A 20687-nucleotide genomic window follows, 5' to 3' on the forward strand; every position below is an offset into this window, starting at 1 on the left:
TAGTGAAAATATAGGTAAAAACAAGAGGAATTAGTACAACTTTGGAAAAGTACAATGTCCTTGTGCTGAATGGTGGCATACAGCTAATAAAATTCTAATTAGAATTTATAATGCATTATCAGGGGTAAATTTGACGGGTATACCATAGAGATGACTGAGCTATAGATGGGACATCATGAAAGAATGCGATAAATATATTCCTGTCGAACACTTGAGATACTGTTAATTCAATGCTTACCTTCAGAGAAATCGCATGTGTATGGATAATGAATGTTTTAATTTTTGATATATTTATTTTCTTAATTCCTTCTTTGGTGTTTTTCTTGCCAAGGATGGATGTGCAGAAAACCATGTGTATATCTGTCCATCTCTGGCCAGTGCATACAGGAGCATGTTAATAGCTGCCTTGATACCAGTTTTCTCAGTCTAACATACATTTAATTCATATTTTTATTTTTATGGTCCAGATTTTACAGATGTGTTTCTCCAGGTTTTTGCTCTGAGTTCTCGCGTACTACATTGAATCCTAAAATGAATTGTCTCCCACAGTTAAGTATCAGCTAAAATTATGAATGATTGATCAAAGTTGTGCAATTAGTAGCAATTCAGTCTTTGAAACTTTGGAAGGCAACCAGTCGACAGAGTAGATCATTGGGACCAGGACAGGAATACTCTGTCATGGTCAAACTGTAAGTATTCAGACATAAGATCATAAGTGATAGGAGAATTAGGCCATTCGGCCCATCAAGTCTACTCCGCCATTTAATCATGGCTGATCTATCTCTCCCTCCTAACCCCATTCTCCTGCCTTCTCCCCATAACCGCTGACACCTATACGAATCAATAATCTATCTATCTCTGCCTTAAAAGTATCCACTGACTTGGCCTCTACAGCCTTCTGTGGCAAAGAATTCCACAGATTCACTACCCTCTGATTAAAGAAATTTCTCCTCATCTCCTTCCTAAAAGAACGTCCTTTAATTCTAAGGCTACGACCTTTAGTCCTAGACTCTCCCACTGGTGGAAACATCCTCTCCACATCTATCCAAACCTTTCACCAAACCTCTGTATGTTACAGAGGTCCCCCTTCTTCTCAACTACAGCGAGTACAGGTCCAGTGCCGACAAACGCTCATCATAGGTTAACCTACTCATTCTTGGGATCATTCCTGTAAACCTCTGGATCCTCTCCAGAGCCAGCACATCCTTCCTCAGATATGGTGTCCAAAATTGCTCACAATATTCCAAATGAGGCCTAACCAGCGCCAGATAGAGTCTCGGCATTATTTCCCTGTTTTTGTATACAAGCCCTCTTGAAATACATGCTACATTGAGTTTGCTTTCTTCACTACCGATTCGACTTGCAGATTAACTTTTTGGGAATCCTGCACCAGCACTCCCAAGTCCCTTTGCATCTCTGATTTCTGGATTCTCTCCGCATGTAGAAAATAGTCTATGCCTTTATTCCTACTACGAAAATGCTTGACTCCACACTTTGCTACACTATATTCCATCTGCCACTTCTCTGCCCACTCTCCCCACATGTCCAAGTCCTTCTGCAAAGTTCCTGCTTTCTCTACACTGCCTGCCCTTCCACTTATTTTCCTTTCATCCGCAAACCTGGCCACAAAGCCTTCAATCCCCTCGTCCAAATCATTAATATATAAAGTGAAGGGTAGCGGCCCCAGCACTGACCCCTGCAGAACTCCGCTAGTCTCTGGCAGTCAACCAGAAAAAAACCCCTTTATTGCCACTCTTTGTTTTCTGCCATCCAGTCAACCTGCTATCCATCCATAAGAGACTGCAATGCAGGAACCTTGAGCAAAAAATATAAACTGTTTGAGAAACTCAGCAGGTCAGGCTGCAGCTATGGAGGGAAATAGAGGATGGTTTGGGTTGGGACCCGTTGTCTATTTCCCTCCACAAATGCTTCCTGACCAGCTTAGTTCCACTGCCACTTTATTTTTTGCTCAAACAAAAGGCATTGTTTTTGAATTCTGAAATGTTTCAGAATTTCTGACCAAATTACCACAGCTAAGCTTAACACAGACAGCAAGTTTCAATCTAGGTGTTGATTTTGACACTCAGCAGTCAATCTTTGCCTCTGTTCGTTCCCCTCACATACAATTGAGAATTTGTCATTGTCACGCTTACAGATTGATCATTCACCCAACATCACAATTTTTTAAAAGTAGCATCACCTGGTATATCTTATATGAGCAGCAGGACATATCCTATCTCATCAGAGATGGTGACATGGTGAAATGCAGTTAGGCAGACCTGGGGAGTCCTCACGTTGATTCTGGCCCCAATGACGTCTCATGGCAGTAGGTGAGTTCAGCCAAGCAAAATATTTATCATGTGGACCAAGGGCTTGAGGGACACCAAATTGAACTGTTTGATAACCTGTGATTCTTCTGTGATAAAGGCAAAAGGAATGGTAATGGTAAACTAAGGACACAGAGAGGATACCCAAGGAATAATGGGTGAAGTAGAAGATTCAGTAATATTAGGTGCAAAAGGATTTAAAAGGAAAGGTTGGCTAAGTGCACCATCAGTTTGGCAAAATGACCAGAACCCATGATTGTAACACTCTCTCCTCCAGTTGCTATGCTTAAAAGGATCCATTCCCATTTGCTGAGCCTTGACACCTTGGCTTCTATCCTGCAAGGCAGAGTATATTTTTCATCAGTGACACGAGATGGTATTCCTTATGTGTCCATGTGGTTTGGAAGTATTGTTAAACTTTGACACTGGAACCAGCTGTACAGGGATTGACTGGGTAATTATTTCTGTGACAGCCTTTTGCAATGCCACATACTTTCTGCGTAGAGAGCTGAATAAGGGGGCTACCCCCTGCCCCGGTGAAGAACAATTTCAGTTGAGATTCCAGAATGACATCTAGTATTGGTGTAAATGAATGGTCTTCTCCTTTTTGAGATGTGATTCCTAAACCCCATTTAGTATAAGATGATTTGTGGGGGTGTGTGGCGGGCCGAGCCACCTTGGTCTCGAATCGCTGTTCGTCGAGCTCGAACACTCGCGTGGACCTGGCGTGATCTGGGCCGACCAATCAATGTCGGCCTGGGTGGTCTGCTGGCGGTGTGCAGTGGACGATGGAGCTGTATCGTTTAAATATTAAACTGAGTGTTTATACAACGCGTGAACTTCTACAGTGGTGACCCCTGACGATCCAAAAAGGCCTCTTTTGTATTTCACCATTGCCTGGGGGAGACAACCCAGATCAGCAGAACGAAATTTCACTCAAACTGCCCACCTTCTGGACATCACAGCCCCGTGTGGTTTGAACAAGCTGAAGCCAAAATCCACATCCTCCAGATAACTGCCGACGTCACCAAGTACCACTACGTGGTCAGTGCGTTGGACCAGGACACCGCCGGGCACCTGATCGATTACCTTCACCAGCCACCAGTCAACAACAAGTACGAAGGGATCAGAATGCTCCCCAAGGACACTTTCGTACTCAGCCGTCGCTACAGGGCGGCAAAAGACGTACTGGCATTCTTGGAGATCGGGTGGGACGTATGTTGTTGTGAGACCGTGTCGGGAAGTTGTCAGTCTTGGTAGGTTTCATACATCCACTGATGCAGCGACAGCTTGTGTTTAGCACAGGATTAATCTTCCTTGCATGAGCTGAGTGTTCCCATACTGCGCAGGCATACTCGGCAGTGGAGAAGCAGAGAGCCGGAGCTGTTGATTTAATGGTTTTAGAATTTGCTCCCCATTTTGAGGTATTCATCTTGCTAAGAAGAGCATTTCTGGAACTGACTTTTTCTTTAAGCTTGATGATATGTGCTTTGTAGGTCAGAGATCAATCAAGAGTCACACCGAGATAGACTGGATTGTCACAGTGCTCCAATCTGACCATTCCTTATTTCCTTACAACATAGAAGGAAGCAATTCAGCCTCTTGCATCGAATAAAAGTTGTATGCAGACAAATAATATGAAGAAAATTTATTATATATGGAATCGAAGAATCAGAAAGATAAGATGGCTTGTGACTCCAAAGAAATAGTACTAACACTGAGGGCAAAAGAGTTGTATGGAGACTTGTAGAAAGAGATAGACACACAAAGTGAGAAAAAAAGAGGTAAAAGAAAAATGTGAGAAAAGTGGGCTGCCATAAGAATATCACGATGAGGAAAAGGGTGAGAAAGTAACACGTTCCAATATATACTGGAGGGAAGTGACAACTGAGACATGGAGGAACTTCCAGCTTCTGTGGAAGAAACAGATGAAGACAGATGTAAATAATCAAAAATTAGAGTTGGCGCATGAGGAATTATTGAGCACTAAATACAAATGCACAATGGCATTCATGTGATTGGGAGAGTTATCAATGAGCAGAGGACTGTGATTGTTTTTGATTATTTATTTATTTACTGGTATAGAAGAGGTTGTAGGTATTACCCATGAGTATGTGTTTATCAAGTATAAAGATTTTTTTTCAATTATTGCTCTCTAGCTGAATAAAATGTGTCATTTATCTCTTAGTAGCTTGCAATGCAAGGAGACCTTTCCCTGCTTTATTTAATGGAAAGTAATGTTATCAATATTCTTTGTTGTAATCAGCACGAAATATCTAAAGATGACATCTCTGTTGGGTAAGGATTCACAACAGCAATTGATCATTAGCCATTCAGTTCAGTGTAACACTACCATGGAAAAGTAGGAATGTTTAAAATGATGACTGGGTTAATAATTAGGCTTCAGGCACAATCTCCTGGGAGCACAAAATTAGGGAGCAGGAATCTAATTAAAGCAAAAACCAGCTTGATACTGTTTAATGTTTTCATGGATAATAAGTGCACTAATTTTTGATTGGGTAGGAAAGGTAATTAGATTGCAGAGTCCAAAAACAATGGCATTTTATCCGTATATTTCAAAATGTTGAAAAATATAACAAAGTATACACCGATCAGCCAAAACATTATGACCACTGACAGGTGAAGTGAAAAACATTGATTATCTTGTTATATTCGGCAGCAAGTGAACAGTCAGTTCTTGAAGTTGATGTGTTGGATGCAGGAGAAATGGGCAGGAGTGAAGACGAGCGACTTTGACAAGGGCCAAATTGTTATGGCCAGACGATTGGGTCAGAGCATCTCTGAAACGGCAAGGCCTGTGGGGTGCTCCCGGTCAGCAGTGGTGAGTACCTACAAACAGTGGTCCGAGGAGGGACAAACCACAAACCGGCGACATGGTGTTGGGTGCCCAAGGCTCATCAATGTGCGAGGGCAACAAAGGCTATCCCGTCTGGTCCGAACCAACAGAAGGTCTACTGTGGAACAAGTCACAGAAAATTTTAATGGTGGTCACGGGAGGAATGTGTCACACTACACAGTGCATCTCACCCTGCTGCGTATGGGGCTGCACACAGAGGACCAACAGCCTATTAGGCAGGTGGTCATAATGTTTTGGCTCATCAGGTCATAATGTTTTAGCTGACTGGTATATAATACCAGGTAATAACAAGGAACTGCAGATGTATATATAATAGCATGCTTCCGCATCCCACCATAACTTTCTAAAGAAAGTGCTGTAAAAATTAAACTTTTGCAATATTTAAATGTTTGTTATTTCAGTTGCATTTTTTACTGAAATCTATTATAAGATGACTTGTAGTGGATCCAGTTCGTGCCAAATTGACTGAATGCTGATTGCTGTCTTCAGATTATCACATCACAGTCATTGCTATTCTGGTTGTTCTATTAATTCTTCTGCTACAATGCAATATGTTTCTTCTTGCCTTTACCGAATTCAGATAAGAATGACCTCTCATGGATGTCAAACAGAGTGAATGACAAAACAGTAACATTACATTTGTAAAATCAGATTTTAGTTTGTTTAGGTATTTTCACCTTTGCCACTTAAATGGGGTATAATGTCTCCTTTAAAATCATATGTGCATTTAACTTTATATTGACCAAACATAATCTCCCCAATTGTGATATTGTAGATTGCAACAAAATTTTCTAATCAATTTTCCTTGACAAATCAAATTTGTAACCATTTCAAATATGATGAAGGATCGCTGACCTCAAACTTTGAACCTGTTTCTCACTCCCCACATGTTGCTTTTTTCTTTTATGAGTATTATAAGCATTCCCCATTTTATTTCATTTGTCCAGTTCAGTTCAGCTCATTGTCACGTGTACCAAGGCACAGTGAAAAGCTTTTGTTGCACGCTAACCAGCCAGCAGTTGTTACCCAATGAACTTATTTGTACATTGCCAAATCCAATAAAACCATTCCTTGAGCTATTGACTTAATCAGCAATTTTTATGGTACTTGTCATTTTGTAGTTTATGGATATTTTCTGAGAGAAATTAATTGATTTCCGTTTTGTCTTTATGTGTAGCCATTTAAGAAGTATTCATTTATAAAGGTCTACCGTGTTTAACTTGACTTGCTGTAAAATTAAAAAATAATGACTGCATTAGCTGTTTCATGATGCGAGATTTTATGGAGGGTTAACAATAGGGACAGATGTTGAAGAAAAGTGAAGGTGAGCTAGAAGGCACTCTCCGAGGGATTGGTGTGGAAGTTGGAAGATAAATATCATACAGACGAATAGAAAGTGGCAGTAGAGGACTAAGGCGGGATCAATTATAGAATGGAAGAGTGCCAGGGAGACTGAATATTCTTAAGATGAGCATTTAGAAATGTGTATCCTGAAGGCAACACAGGAACGAACTCAAGCCTGAATAATTATTGAAAGTTAAATTACTGATGCTTTAACCACCCAAAGACCTAAGTAGGTTGAAAACTAATCCTACCTCAGCAACAGAACACTGTGGACCACCACCTCTTGCACTACCATGGAGTTGTTTTCTAGTTGAATTCTACACAAATTTCTTGTGTTTGCACACTTTTTTCTTTTCATTGTCTTATAGAATTTATGTGTAATTTATGTACAATTTATAATTTTCTGTATTTGTCTGAATCTATGTGCCTGCAATGCTGCTTTAAACAAGAGCTTTAAGCAAGATTGTTCTTGTACATGCACCTTGCCATACTTGTGCATATGACAATAAACTCAACTTCACTTGACTTGGTAGAAATCTTGTGAACAAGGTTAGTTTAACCTTGTAGTTTCAAGAGGAAGAGTGTGCTAAAAAGGGAATAAGGAGAAATCAGCAAAACTTCCCAAAGCACATGAAGAATAATGAATGTGAAGGAACCTCCAGATAATCCTGCCTATCCTTTAGGTGTGATACCTACTGTGTCATAGTGTACACATTTTCCTCTCCTTACCTAATCTAATGATTTCCTGGAAGTGCTATTTTTGTAGGGAAAAGATTAGGTGATTGTTCTCTGATTGGCATCGCTACCCTACTCCACTCCTCCTCAATCTCTGGAATGTCCAAGTATGTTGAAATCGGTTCTAGTGATCACTGATAATTCAAAGCAATACCCTTTCTTTTAAAAAGAGATAAATACATACCTCAGCGAGAAATGGGTCCAATTCTTGCTAGAAGACATTCTGCAAATAACTGACCACCATGCAAGCAACTGCCGGTACCAGAGTTCTGCAATTCTCCTTAGAAAAATGCCCTTCATCTGACTTGCATGAAAAAAAACAACCTTGCAGAATTCAAAATAAGAACATGGCGACCCTGGTTCTCCCTAACACATTTAATTGGAACTGATAATCGACTTGAATCGTTACTGGCAATTTTGGCTCCAAAGAACTGCTAGCAATTTCAGGATTTTCACACATGCATGTGAGAACACATAAATCCTGAACTTGCTGAAATTTGTTCAATGGAATTTTGTCAGCCACACTCATTATGTTCCACATGTTCCTTGGCATTACTCCCAACTCTTTCTTGGCTACATCGACGAATGCATTGGGGCTACCTCTTGTACTCCCTGCAGAAATCTTCGATTTCATTAACTTTACCACAAACTTTCTCCCCATCCTCAAATTCACTTGGACCATCTCTGTCACCCCCTTCACTTTCTTGATCACTCTATTTCCATTTTACACTATCCACAGACGTCTGCTACGCCATTGACTCGCGCAGGTTCTTTGACTACACCTTCCACCCTGTGGTGACTGAGGTCCTCTTTCTTCAGCAAACATGGTCCAACCCCCTTCCACACCCGCTGACCCCCCCTCCCCCACAAACACACACGCGCACACACACACACACACACACACACACACAGTGTTGGATTGAATCCCTCACATCCCCTCCATTTCATCCAGTTTTGCTGTTGCACCCCTTCTTCACCGAGACAGAACAGGGATGCAGTTTGCCTGATCCTCATGTTTTACCCCCCAGCCATCATGTACAATTCATCATTCTCTGCAATGCAAACCCACTACCAATCACGTCTTCCTGTCCCCACTCCATTCTGCCATCTGGAGAGTCTGTTCTCTATGTGACTCCTCAGTTCACTCATCTTTTCCAGTCGTCTCCCTTCCCAGCCACTTTCCTCTGCAACCACAGGAGATGCCACACTTGCTCAAGTCAAGTCGTCAAGTGAAGTTTATTGATACAAGATGTGCAGTGAAATGAAAGTGGCAATGCCTGCGGATTGTGCAAAAAAAATGTACAAAATTAATACAGAAAAAAAAATTAGTCCCTGGAGTTATAATAGTTAACAGTCCTGATGGCCTGTGGGAAGAAACTCCGGCTCATCCTCTCCGTTTTCACAGCATGACAGCGGAGGCGTTTGCCTGACCGTAGCAGCTGGAACAGTCCGTTGCTGGGGTGGTAGGGGTCCCCCATAATCTTGCTTGCTCTTGATCTGCACCTCCTGATGTATAGGTCCTGCAGGGGGGCGAGTGTAGTTCCCATGGTGCGCACTACTCTCTGCAGGGCCATCCTGTCCTGGGCAGAGCTGTTCCCAAACCAGACTGTAATGTTGCCGGACAGGATGCTCTCGACAGCCCCAGAGTAGAAACATTGAAGGATCCTCAGAGACACTCTGAATTTACTCAGCTGTCTGAGGTGGTAAAGGCGCTGCCTTGCCTTACCCACCAGTGCGGCAATGTATGTTGTCCATGTCAGATCCCCTTTGATGTGGACTCCCAGGTATTTAAAGCTGCTCACCCTATCCACAGTAGACCCATTTATTTCCAGTGGCGTGTATGCCCTTGGATGTTGAGCCCTTCTAAAGTCCACAATCAGCTCCTTAGTTTTTTTGGCATTCAAGAGGAGGCTATTGTCCCGACACCAGAGTGCCAGATCAGCCACCTCCTCCCAGTAGGCCTTCTCATCGTTGTCGGAGATCCGGCCCACCACCACAGTGTCATCAGCAAACTTGATGATGGAGTTTGAGCTGAACCTGGCCACACAGTCATGTGTGTACAGGGAGTACAGTAGGGGGCTAAGGACGCAACCCTGGGGGGATCCTGTGTTCAGAGTGAGGGGGCTAGATGTATGTTCCCCGATCCTGACCACTTGGGGCCTGGTGGTGAGAAAGTCCAGGACCCAGGCACACAGAGGAGTGTTGAGCCCCAGTTCCAGCAGCTTCTCAGCAAGTCTGGTGGGGACTATGGTATTGAAAGCTGAACTAAAGTCAATGAACAGCATCCTCACATAGCCCCCCTTCTGGCTGTCCAGAACAGCCCTTCCAGGTAAGACAGAGATTTACACGTGCCTCCTCCAACTTCGTCTATTGCATATGATGCTCTTGATCTGGTCTTGGTGAGACCAAGTGTAGACTATGTGACAACTTCACTGAACGTGCTCTGTCCGCCAAGGAAAGCTGGAACTCCTGTTGCTAACTTTTTTTTTCCCTTCCCATTCCCACACCGACCAGTCTGTCCTTGGTTTCCTCCAATGCCACAGTGAGTCCCTATACAAACTGGAAGAATAGCATCTGGTATTCCACCTAGGTCCTCTACAATCCAATGGCATGAACATTGAATTCTCCAATTTCAGACAGCGCCTTTACCACCTCAGACAGCTAAGTAAATTCAGAGTGTCTGAGGATCCTTCAATGCTTCTACTCTGGGGCTGTCGAGAGCATCCTGTCCGGCAACATTACAGTCTGGTTTGGGAACAGCTCTGCCCAGGACAGGAAGGCCCTGCAGAGAGTAGTACGTTCGGCAGAACGCACCATGGGAACTACACTCGCCCCCCTGCAGGACCTATACATCAGGAGGTGCAGATCAAGAGCAAGCAAGATTATGGGGGACCCCTACCACCCCAGCAACGGATTGTTCCAGCTGCTACGGTCAGGCAAACGCCTCCGCTCCCCCATCCTCCACCTCGTCTACCTTCCCACCCCATGCACACCTTTTCCACTCCAGCAGCCTCTGTCACCCAGTTCCTTTCCCCCCTCATTCGCTCATTTACCACCCCATCCTGAGCCCCTTAGGTTTCTTCCCTTTCCTTTGTTCCCTTATACCCATCATCCCCTCCTCTAGTTCTACATTTAACTCTCCATCTTTCTTCCTTATCACATTCCACCAGTTGCACCCTTTTGTTTTCTCCACCTTCAGCCTTCACCACCCACCTGACTCATCTGCCAATCAACTCTTCCTCACCTGAATCCACCGTTTACTCTTATTACTTGCTCTTTCCCCATTCCTTTCCTTGACTTTTTCTACCAGCTATCTCACCTCCACTCTATCAGTCTGAAGGGTCCTGACCTGAAATGTTGTCTGTCCATTTCTCCCCACAGATGTTGCCTGACAGTTCCATAACAGTTTAGATTTGCTTAAGCATCTGCAGTCTCTTGTATCTCTCATTTTTCCATGAAGATTGTTTGTAGCTTCATTGCTCACTTTGTTCATATGCATGACATAGCATTTAACCTGGATTATCCAGATTGACACTCCTGGGCAGTCTTAAGGAAATGCGTGCATTGAAAGAGGTGCCAATTTTTGGATGAGATGCTTAACCACATTCTTATCTATTCAAAGGTATTTAGCAGGTTGAGTAGCATCAAAGCAAAAGATACAGATTTAAGATATTCAGGTATATAACCTTTCATAAGAAAAGGATAGAAAATAGATATGTTTTAAATGCAGAGAAGGGGGGAGGAGTGGAATGAAGAAAATTACTTTCCGTGATAGGATGGAGACCAACAGACAGAATGACATAAAGGGTGGTGGTGCTTCTTGTGTTTATAGCAAATGATCTGTATGGAGAGCTGTCCTATTAGAAGGTTTCAAGCTGGGTTTAAAGAGTGTACAGAAATGTTATTTCCTCTGGTGACTAGGTCACTATCTAGCAGTCAAAGGTTCAAAATTATTGGCAGAAAACCTAGAAGAAGGTTGATATTTTTTTCCTAAAAAAATGACCTTATTAATGGTGATGTTTTACAACTGGTATAAGATCATGAGAACCAAAGGAAAGTGACATTGAATTCAAATTTGGTTCAGTGGCAGATACCCTCAGAGGGTAATAATCATCATATGCCAACAATACTTAATACATTGAGGCTTTGAGTGCTGGATTCAATCCTAGGTTCCTTTTTTGAGATATATTAATAATTGTGCAGTGGTTAGCAAAGTTAGCAGTGTAATTGACGATGACAGTGAAAATTGGAGAATGCAAGAAAAGCAGATCATTAGGTTGGCACAAATGTGGCAAATTGAATTCAGTCAGAAGTGAGAATTCATAAATTTGGGAATTAAATCGATCGTAAATGGTTTGGTACTGAAAACTGTGGAGTAATGTTTCGTCTAAAGTCTTAACTGCTTGTCCACAGATTCCAAAAGGTAGCAGGATTGATCTATCAGGCCATTGAGAGGTCATGTGGATTATTTGCCTTTTTTAGGCAAGGCTTAGAATACTAAACCAGGAATATCTTGCCAGAATTATACAAAGCAGCTTTTTCTGGCCCCAGCTACAGTAAAGATTTCCATGTCTAAAGAATGTAGTTTATGAGGAAAATTTGGTAAGACTGGTGTGTTGGTTTCTTGGGAACAATAGATACTGAGGGAGATTTAACTGAGGTTTGAGACATCAAGATGGGTTAATCAAGAAGAAGTATGTTCCTTAGAAGGCTTAATGACTAGGCAATGCAGATTTTTGTTAATAGGAGGAAGATTTAGACTGCAATTGAGAAAAACAATTTCATGAAAAGTATTGTTTACGTCTACAATAAAAAGGACTGAAATTCCTGTCACACTTAAAAATGCCCAGTTGAGCACTTAGAGAAATGTAACCTACAGAGCTACAGGTGCAGAGCTGGGAAGTGGATTAACTTGAACAAAAACAATTTAATGGCCAACATGAACAAGTTGGACTCATTTCTGGACCATAAATTCTTTTGATTCTAATTATCTCTAGATCTTGAGCACTATTTGTAGGAATGGCAGAAGGCGATTTTACAAATATTTCTCAAAAGAGAGTTGAAGGATACTCGAAAATAAAGTAATTTAGGTCTTTTGCAGAGTCAGAGGCAAGAAACCAAATAGTTTCCCTATGTACTTTAATTTCTGTCCAAAGAAAATAGAAAATAATATATTTTATTAAAGTTGTTAATTAAACCACTGTATAAAAACAATCAAAACTGGCCTGGGTTTCATGAAATTTAGAATGGCACAAAATGGCTGCTGTGTCTGCACTACATTGCGTAGCCAATTGGGTGCAGAGTTTTTGAAATGTGATAAAATGTTGCAGAAAAATGAAAGTATTTGTTTTAACTATGTAATAATGTTGGAAGTATTTGAGGCTCATGTATTGCTTTGGGTGAAGTTGACTTGCTTGCACTTCATATTCCATTGCATTTGTTTTACTCACTATGTTGATCACAAGTGTTATTGATGTTTTCTACTTCATAATATTGTAATCAATTATTAGCAAAGTGTAAGCAGCTAATAATAAATACTGAAGTTTTATCTCAATATTTGAATATTTAACTTCAAGACTAGTTTACAGTTTTATTAAAGCAATAATTATTTGTTTGGGATAAAATATTGCATTGTTTATATGTTACATTAGTTCAAAAACATTTATAACAAAGCAGTTGTCAGGTGAGATATGAATGTCCGGTGAACCTTCAAATAAAACATGAAAGAGGGTGAATTATCAAATAGATAAAAATATATTTATGTTTGCACTCTGTCAGGGTTCTTATACACATGGAACCTGATAGAGGGCCAGAATGATTTAGACAAGTTTGCTTAAAAGATTCATAACATATGCTTGCTGGAAAGAATTGAGTTATCTCTGCTCTGGAGAGTAAGTTATCGTAGCAGTAGCTGACAGAGATGAAGATAACTGAAGGAAATTCAATTACCTTTTAGTGTTTTCTTTCTAATGGGATTCTTAATGTGAAAGAGATCCTCTGTTGATGCTCCTCTTGCTCTATGTGTTTTTCCTTGATACTTTGATGGAAAGAATCGAACCCTCCTTTATAGTGCTTCATTAACAATGAAATATGTTTGTTGTTATTAAGTGGTGTGTTTGATTAGAAAATCCTGAAGTTGCACCATATCAGTCCATTCCAGACACATTTCCATGATGCGGTTAGTCCCCTTTAACTTTTTAAAAAAACACATCAATTTTCTTGCCTGCAGTTGGTCTTTTAATTCTATTTTAACCAGATTGAAATGTAATTACATAGTTTTAAGGTGTATGGCATAGCCCAATTGTGAGGATCATCTTGTTGGATTTAAACACTGGCTTTTGTTTACGGATTTAAAATGAATTTATAATTCAGGTTGAAGATTAGGTTTAAATTCCATGAATTGAGAATTATCTAAATTAGTTAGTTACTCAATCCTAACTTGGAAAAGGGATATTAAAATTTCAAATATGCCAAAAGCAGCTGGTGTGCTATCATTCCAGCTTCTAGAGCACAGAGAGTATGCCCAGTCAGAGAAATTTTGGCAAGTGAAACATTTTTTATTCAAACTTACATTTATGGAGTGCTTTTCCTGACCCACTTTAACATAGCATGATTTGTATACAGGTCCTATAAACAGTAATGGTTCCATAACCTGTTTTGGTGATGTTGGTTGAGGGATAAATACTAGCCAGAATTCTGGAAATGCTCCCCTATCGTTCTCTGATAAAGCCTTTATATTATTGAATCAAGCACTTGGCATTTTTTCTGTTGAACATGTGCCACGTGAATAGTTTCCTTTGTATCCACTCAAGAGCAATCAATGTCTTAGATTTAACATTCCTTCTGGAAAGCTGCTCATTATTGTACTGCAGTTTCAGTTGGTTTAAATACAAGAATCTTTGGAATAGAAGCCTGTAATGTTGGCTCAAGTGAGAGTAGTTTCATGAGTTAAGATTGGGTTGAAAGGAAAGCAAACCAGATTAATAGATAGAGAAATTACAAACTGATATTCTGGAGTACTTAAACAAGAGCTCAATAGAGACAGAAAACAATTTGGGAATAAATGGATCTTTTCTCAGAGGGGCAGATTGTATAGTGTGTGTGGTACCAGATGGAGTCACTCCATGTTCTCTGCTCTTTACAATCTATATTAAGGGTGTAGATGAAAAGAAAATACTACAACCAACTTTTCTGGTGGTATAGAGTTGGATAGGGAATTGAGCTCTGTGGAGAAAGAAAGATCCCTGTAGGGATAAGAACATGTTATGAGAGAGGATTAGAGGGTGGCAAATGATTTAAAAAAGCAAGAAGATGTAAGGAAGGAGAGAAAAATATTAATGGTGATATTTGGGTATATATTTTAGCCTGAGATCAGAAGATTATAAATCATTGAAAATATGAATTCTGTACTCGATAAGACTGGATGCTCAGCCACTTAGTACTGAGTACGTCAAGTAGATTTAGGTGCATTTAAAAACTGAAGGCGTGTGGAGGTGAGGCAAAAGAAGTGGAGAGGATCAGCCACGATGTGACTGAACTGCATATTATGCCTCTGCTGCTATAAGGTTACCATTTCTTTATTGAAATGCAGGTAGTCGGTACTTTTTGGTAAACTAAAAGGGAGGTACATAACACGGATGAAATCAAAACGTGGGATTCCTCGTGTTTACAAAGTAGTTTAGGTAAAAATATGTTCAAATGTGCAATTAACATTAAACGTGATGCAATAAAAGGAAATAAGCAAGATAAGAGAGTAAGAGACAGTTTGAGAGTAAGAGGGTCTGTGATCCCATTCATGAGTATGGGATCGCTGATCCTCAAAAAAATACTGCATTTATTTTATTTTAATGATTTTAAGGTGTTTTAATTAAGTGCAATTATATAATTTTGTTTTTCTTTTCGAATCATACCACCGGGTCTCTTCTATGGGGCAGAAGTGACCTGTACAAGAGAGACTTGCACCTGAACTAGAACGGCAACGAGTGGGAAATAGAGCAGCAGGTTAGCGAAGGCTGATGAGAAAGTGGAGGTTATGATAAATAAGTTCCAAAGGAAGAAAAGGCTGCGAGCAGTTCACGAATATGGTGATAATGAAGGACTGAAGTATATTTACTTCATTGCAAGGAGTATTGTGGGTAAAGCTGATGAATATAGAGCCTGGATCACTGTGGAATTATGATGTCCTGGCCATTACGGAAACTTGGTTGCGAAATGGACACGACTGGCAACTCAACATGCCTGTGTTTTGATATTTCAGACGAGATAGACAGGGGGTAAAGGAGCTGGAGGAATTGCTTTGCTAATTAGAAAGATTGTCACGGCACTACTCAGAGAGAGCAGCAAGTAGGGTACGTCTGCTGAGGCATTATGTGTTGAGCTCAAAAATAAGAAAGGAGCAATTAGTCTAGTGGGATATATTATAGGTCACCCAACAGCCAGCCAGAGATAGAGGTTCAGATATATAGACAGATTAGGGAAGGATGCAAGATCCATAGGGTTGTTCTAGGGATATTCGGGCAGCATGGTGGCTTGCCTAACAGCGCCAGGGACCCAGGTTCAATCCTGACAATGGGTGCTTGTCTGTATGGAATTTGTACATGCTCCTGCGTGGGTTTTCTCTGGGATCTCTGGTTTCCCCCCACACTCCAAAGACGTTCAGGTTTGTAGGTTAATTGTCTTGGTAGAATAGTAAATTGTCCCTAGCATGTGTAGGAGAATGTTAGTGTGCAGGGATCGCTGGTCAGCACGGACTCGGTGGGCCGAAGGGCCTTTTTCTGTGCTGTATTTCTAAACTAAACTAAACGTTGGGGATAATTTACAGAGGCCAATTAACCCCCAAACACGTGCGTTTTGGGGAAAAAGCTGGAGCATCCGCAGAACACCTACACGGCCACAGGGAGAACAAGAAACTGCACACAAACCCTCAAGGTCAGGATTGAACTCGGATCTCTGGCGTGTGAGGCAGCCACTCTATCAGCTGCACCACTGTGCCACCATTATAAATCTTATATCCATTCTTTTTAGGTCTCTCAGAGTCATACAGCAAAGAAACAGGTCTTTTGGCCCAACTCATCCTTTCCGACCAAGATGCCCCATCTAAGTTAGTCCCATATTCCGCGTTTGGCCCTTATCCCTCTCAATTTTTCCTATCCTATGTATCTGTCCAAGTATCTTCTAAATACTGTGTTAGTACCTGGTTCATCTGCCTCCACTGGCAGCTCATTCCATATACCCACTATTATCTGTTTGAAAAAGGTGCCCATCATGTTTGTATGAAATCGTGCCCGTCTCACATTCTATGTCCTCTAGTTTTTGATTTCCATTTCCTGAGTAAAAGACTGGGTAAAAGGGATTTCCCTTTCCTGGGTGCATTCACCCTATCTATTTTATACATCTCTATAAGATCTCTCCTCAGCCTCCTGCACTCCAAGCAATTAAAGTCCAAGCCTGCTCAACCTCTCCCTGTAGCTCAAGCCATTGAGTCCTGGCGACATCCTCATAAATCTCTGCAATCTTTCGAGCTTAATGACTTCCTTCCTATAGCAGGGTGACCAAAACTGAACACAATAATCCAAACTTCACCAGTGCCTTAACAACTATAACACTGTCCCAACTTGTATATTCAATCCCCTGACTGATAAAGTCCAATGCCCCAAATGCCTTCATTACTACACTATCTACCTGTGGTGCCAGGAAACAGGCCCTTCATCCCACTGAGTCCAGGCCAACCATCAACCATACCTCTAAATTAATCCTATTTTATTCTCCCTAAAGTCTCATCAACTCTCCACAGATTCTCCATAGACACATTAAGGCCAATTTACAGTGATCAAATAACCTACCAACCCACACATCTTTGGTATGTGGGAGGAAACCGGAGCACCTGGTGGAAACCCATGAGGTTTCATAATGCAAACTCTTCAAATAGACAACACCAGAGGTTGGGATCAAACCTGAGTTGCTGGTGTTGTGAGGAAGTAGCTCAAACAACTGCCACTCTGTACCACCCACTTTTAACATTTTGTCTTTAATATCTTGTCCCATTTCTGTGCGTTTCCTACATCTCTGTGAAATCATCATTATTATCGTGTTGTTGAAAATTTAGTATGCTTTATCATCATCTAATCCATATCCATTCACTTATTTTCTTTTAACCAAAGTATTTTTAACTCCTAATTACAACATTGATGTTCATTTCCTCTTGCCAGTTATATTTTACCATTGCCTATATTACCATTGCTCTTCAGATTTGCCTTGTTTTCTCCTATTATAATGTTGTCTTCAGATGCGGGCACCATTACTTTTTAACTCTATATCTGAGTGTAATAATGTATACAATGTACAGAAATGGGCTCAGAATAGAACACTGGGACATTTTCAATCACTATGAGAAACTGGCTTTAATCCCTTTCTTCTGTTTATCTCTCATAAAAAAAATCTTGTTTCGTTTAACTACCCCTTCCCTAACTCCTTTCATCAATATTCTATATAGTAAGGCGTGAAAGGCTTTATTAGACATAATTCCCTAAATATCGTATCTGTCATGTGTGTAAAGAACTCTGGCATTTGTGTTGGCTGCATTAATCTCCTTACTCTTTATTGAGATACGTATTAATTAAATCTTTATTTAAGGATTACAAAATCTTCACTGTGCCAAATCTTATCAAAGGGAATTAAAATTAGTTGGGTTAGTTCGCATCTTCTTATGGAAAAAGTAAAAAGTTGACCACTCTTTTGTGTTCTTTTAAACACATCAAAAGTTGTTATGTTCTCATTTTAAAGTTAAAGTGTTCTGGAATCTTTGCGAGTGGGGTTCTCTTGTTCTCTATCCTTTCAAATATTGTCATTTTCAGTACCTCAATTAAATAATCTTAAATCTGTGGTATGGGCCAGCTAGTTCTGTCAAGATCATGTTCTAATGTACTTGAGTATACAAATTCTTCGATTTGCTTAGCTGGTTTCAAATGGCGGAATATTTCATGCAAACTACTGTAATAGTTTTGGTATAATAATGCAAACAGTTATTCAAGAAAACAAACAAATAATGCTGTACATTTGCACTTAAAAATAATGTTGATCACATCTTGTCAGTTAAATACATGTTAATAACATGAAATTGCAAAGGGCAATGGTTTTATTGGATGTAGAGGTACGGTATGGCTACAACATTTAAATATTTACTATTTTTCCCCAAAAAATAAACTTTATTCAGAATTAAAAATATATGCAGACCAAAAGCTGTTCAAAAACTCTTCATACATTCTCAGTGTCTATACATTGAGTGGTGTCATACCCAGTTATGTTCGCAGCGATCTTTAAACAAAACATCCTTGCCACTCGTGACCCCCTGGGATGATGTCCCTACCTGTATTTGAGGGACATTCCCACTGGACATTGCCTCTCATTGTCCAGCGGTGGAAGCAGTGGTCTTCCACCACAGTGGTCCTCCCCCACAGAACCTTGGCTTTGGCTGCACCAAGCTTCAGTGCATCCCTCAGCGCATACTCCTGCAGTCTGGAATGGGTCTGTCGGCAACGTTCCCCAACAGGCGTCTCGCTGTGTTTGGAGATCAACAAGTTTCGGACAGAGCACAGAGCGTCTTTCACTGAGTTGATAGTCTTTCAACAGCACGATACCCATCTCTGAGAGTGTCCCTGGGAACAGCCCATAAATCAGAGAGTCCAGAGCTGTCTGGGATAAACCGTGACAAGGACCCTTGCATCATTCTCCAGACCCTCTTCGCAAATTCACACTCAGCAAAGAGGTGGGCAATCATTTCCTTTCCATAGCAGCCACACTGAGGGTAGCGGCATTGGTAATAAGACTCTGATGGTCCAGGTTATCAAGATGGATTGTTGCTTCCACAGTGCCAATATTTGTTTGACCTTGGCTATCCACTCCAGCCAATTTTTGTTGAGTTCTTTGGCCCCTCCAAACCAGATCCCCAACACCTTCAGGTAGTCAGACCTGATGGTGAAGGGGACGGAAGATCGGTTAGGCCAGTTGACGAAGAGCATGGCCTCACTCTTCCTGTGATTTACTTTGGCTTCAGATGCCAACTCAAACTAGACAGATGCTAATCAATCTGCGGACCGACCGTGGATCCAAGCAGAAGACAGCAACATTGTTTTTGTGAGTTCCACCACTGCTTGACAGTGTCACCCCTCTTATGCTCTTGATTCATCCGATGGATTCAGCAAAGTATGCTATACACAACACAAACAAGACAGGAGAGAGAGGGCAAACCTGCCTGACTCCAGACCTGACAGGGAAGCTATGCATTTCCCATCCATTGTTTTGGACTGCACTACAGATATCTGTGTAGAGCAGTTGGATCCAGTTCCCGATTACTTCCCCAAAGTCCATTTTGGAGTGCATATACATTATGTACATCTATGGTATCCTGTCTTTGGACTTCTATTCCAAGCTGAGCAGGCAGGTGTCCACCTCCCTGTCCTGCATGATCGTATCCCTGAGCAGTGCCAGGCTGCCTGAGATTTTCCTGCCAGAAACAGCACAGGTTTTGTCCGGGAGGATCATCTGTCCCAGAGCAGACTTTGGCGATCAACAAGATCTTCAAGTCACAGTTTGCTTGGATGAAAAAGCAATGTGCAAATTATCCCAGGAGATGGAGATGTGATATTTAATTCTTTATGTTCCGTGCACCCTTTGTTGGTTCATGGATACACTATTACGATGGCAAAAATTCTTCAGGAAGATTTTGTTGTGATTTTTACAACTTGAGCTCAGTGAAAAGGGAGAATGCTCTTTTCCTATAGAATGTGTTCCTATAGCATATATACAGTAGTTCTTGTATGTTGATATGCATCAGAAAACTCAGAATACTTTGGATACATCAAACTTATTATACATTCAGGGACTTGAGTATTGGCAGAGAACATGCAGGATTTTCAAACGATTGGATGTATTTATGCTTTATTAGATCAATTGCGAGTGTTTTAAAATAGCACCATGGAATCTTCAGCTTTCATCAGAATAACTGCAGGTATCTCTTGGTTTACAAACATTCCACTTACAAATTTTTACTATAATGCAGTTGAGTTCAACGTAAGTGTCCTTTATTGACAACGTCATTATACATTTAATTTTTTTTTCTATTTTTTTTCCTAATGACTTAGATGAAGGGATTAAAAGTACCATTAGCAAATTTGCAGATGATACTAAGCTGGGGGGTAGTGTGAATTGTGAGGAAGATGCAATAAGGCTGCAGGGTGACTTGGACAGGTTGTGTGAGTGGGCGGATACATGGCAGATGCAGTTTAATGTAGATAAGTGTGAGGTTATTCACTTTGGAAGTAAGAATAGAAAGGCAGATTATTATCTGAATGGTGTCAAGTTAGGAGGAGGGGGAGTTCAACGAGATCTGGGTGTCCTAGTGCATC

At 40.9% G+C, this 20687-nt stretch overlaps 1 protein-coding gene across 2 annotated transcripts in view; it reads left to right on the plus strand.

The window, feature by feature from the left end:
* Positions 1-20687, plus strand: part of lrba (LPS-responsive vesicle trafficking, beach and anchor containing) — a 681010-nt gene that overhangs the window by 233364 nt on the left and 426959 nt on the right. The window lies entirely within an intron of this gene.

The sequence above is a fragment of the Rhinoraja longicauda genome, chromosome 1, assembly GCF_053455715.1.
Source record: "Rhinoraja longicauda isolate Sanriku21f chromosome 1, sRhiLon1.1, whole genome shotgun sequence".
Taxonomy (NCBI): Eukaryota; Metazoa; Chordata; class Chondrichthyes; order Rajiformes; family Arhynchobatidae; genus Rhinoraja; species Rhinoraja longicauda.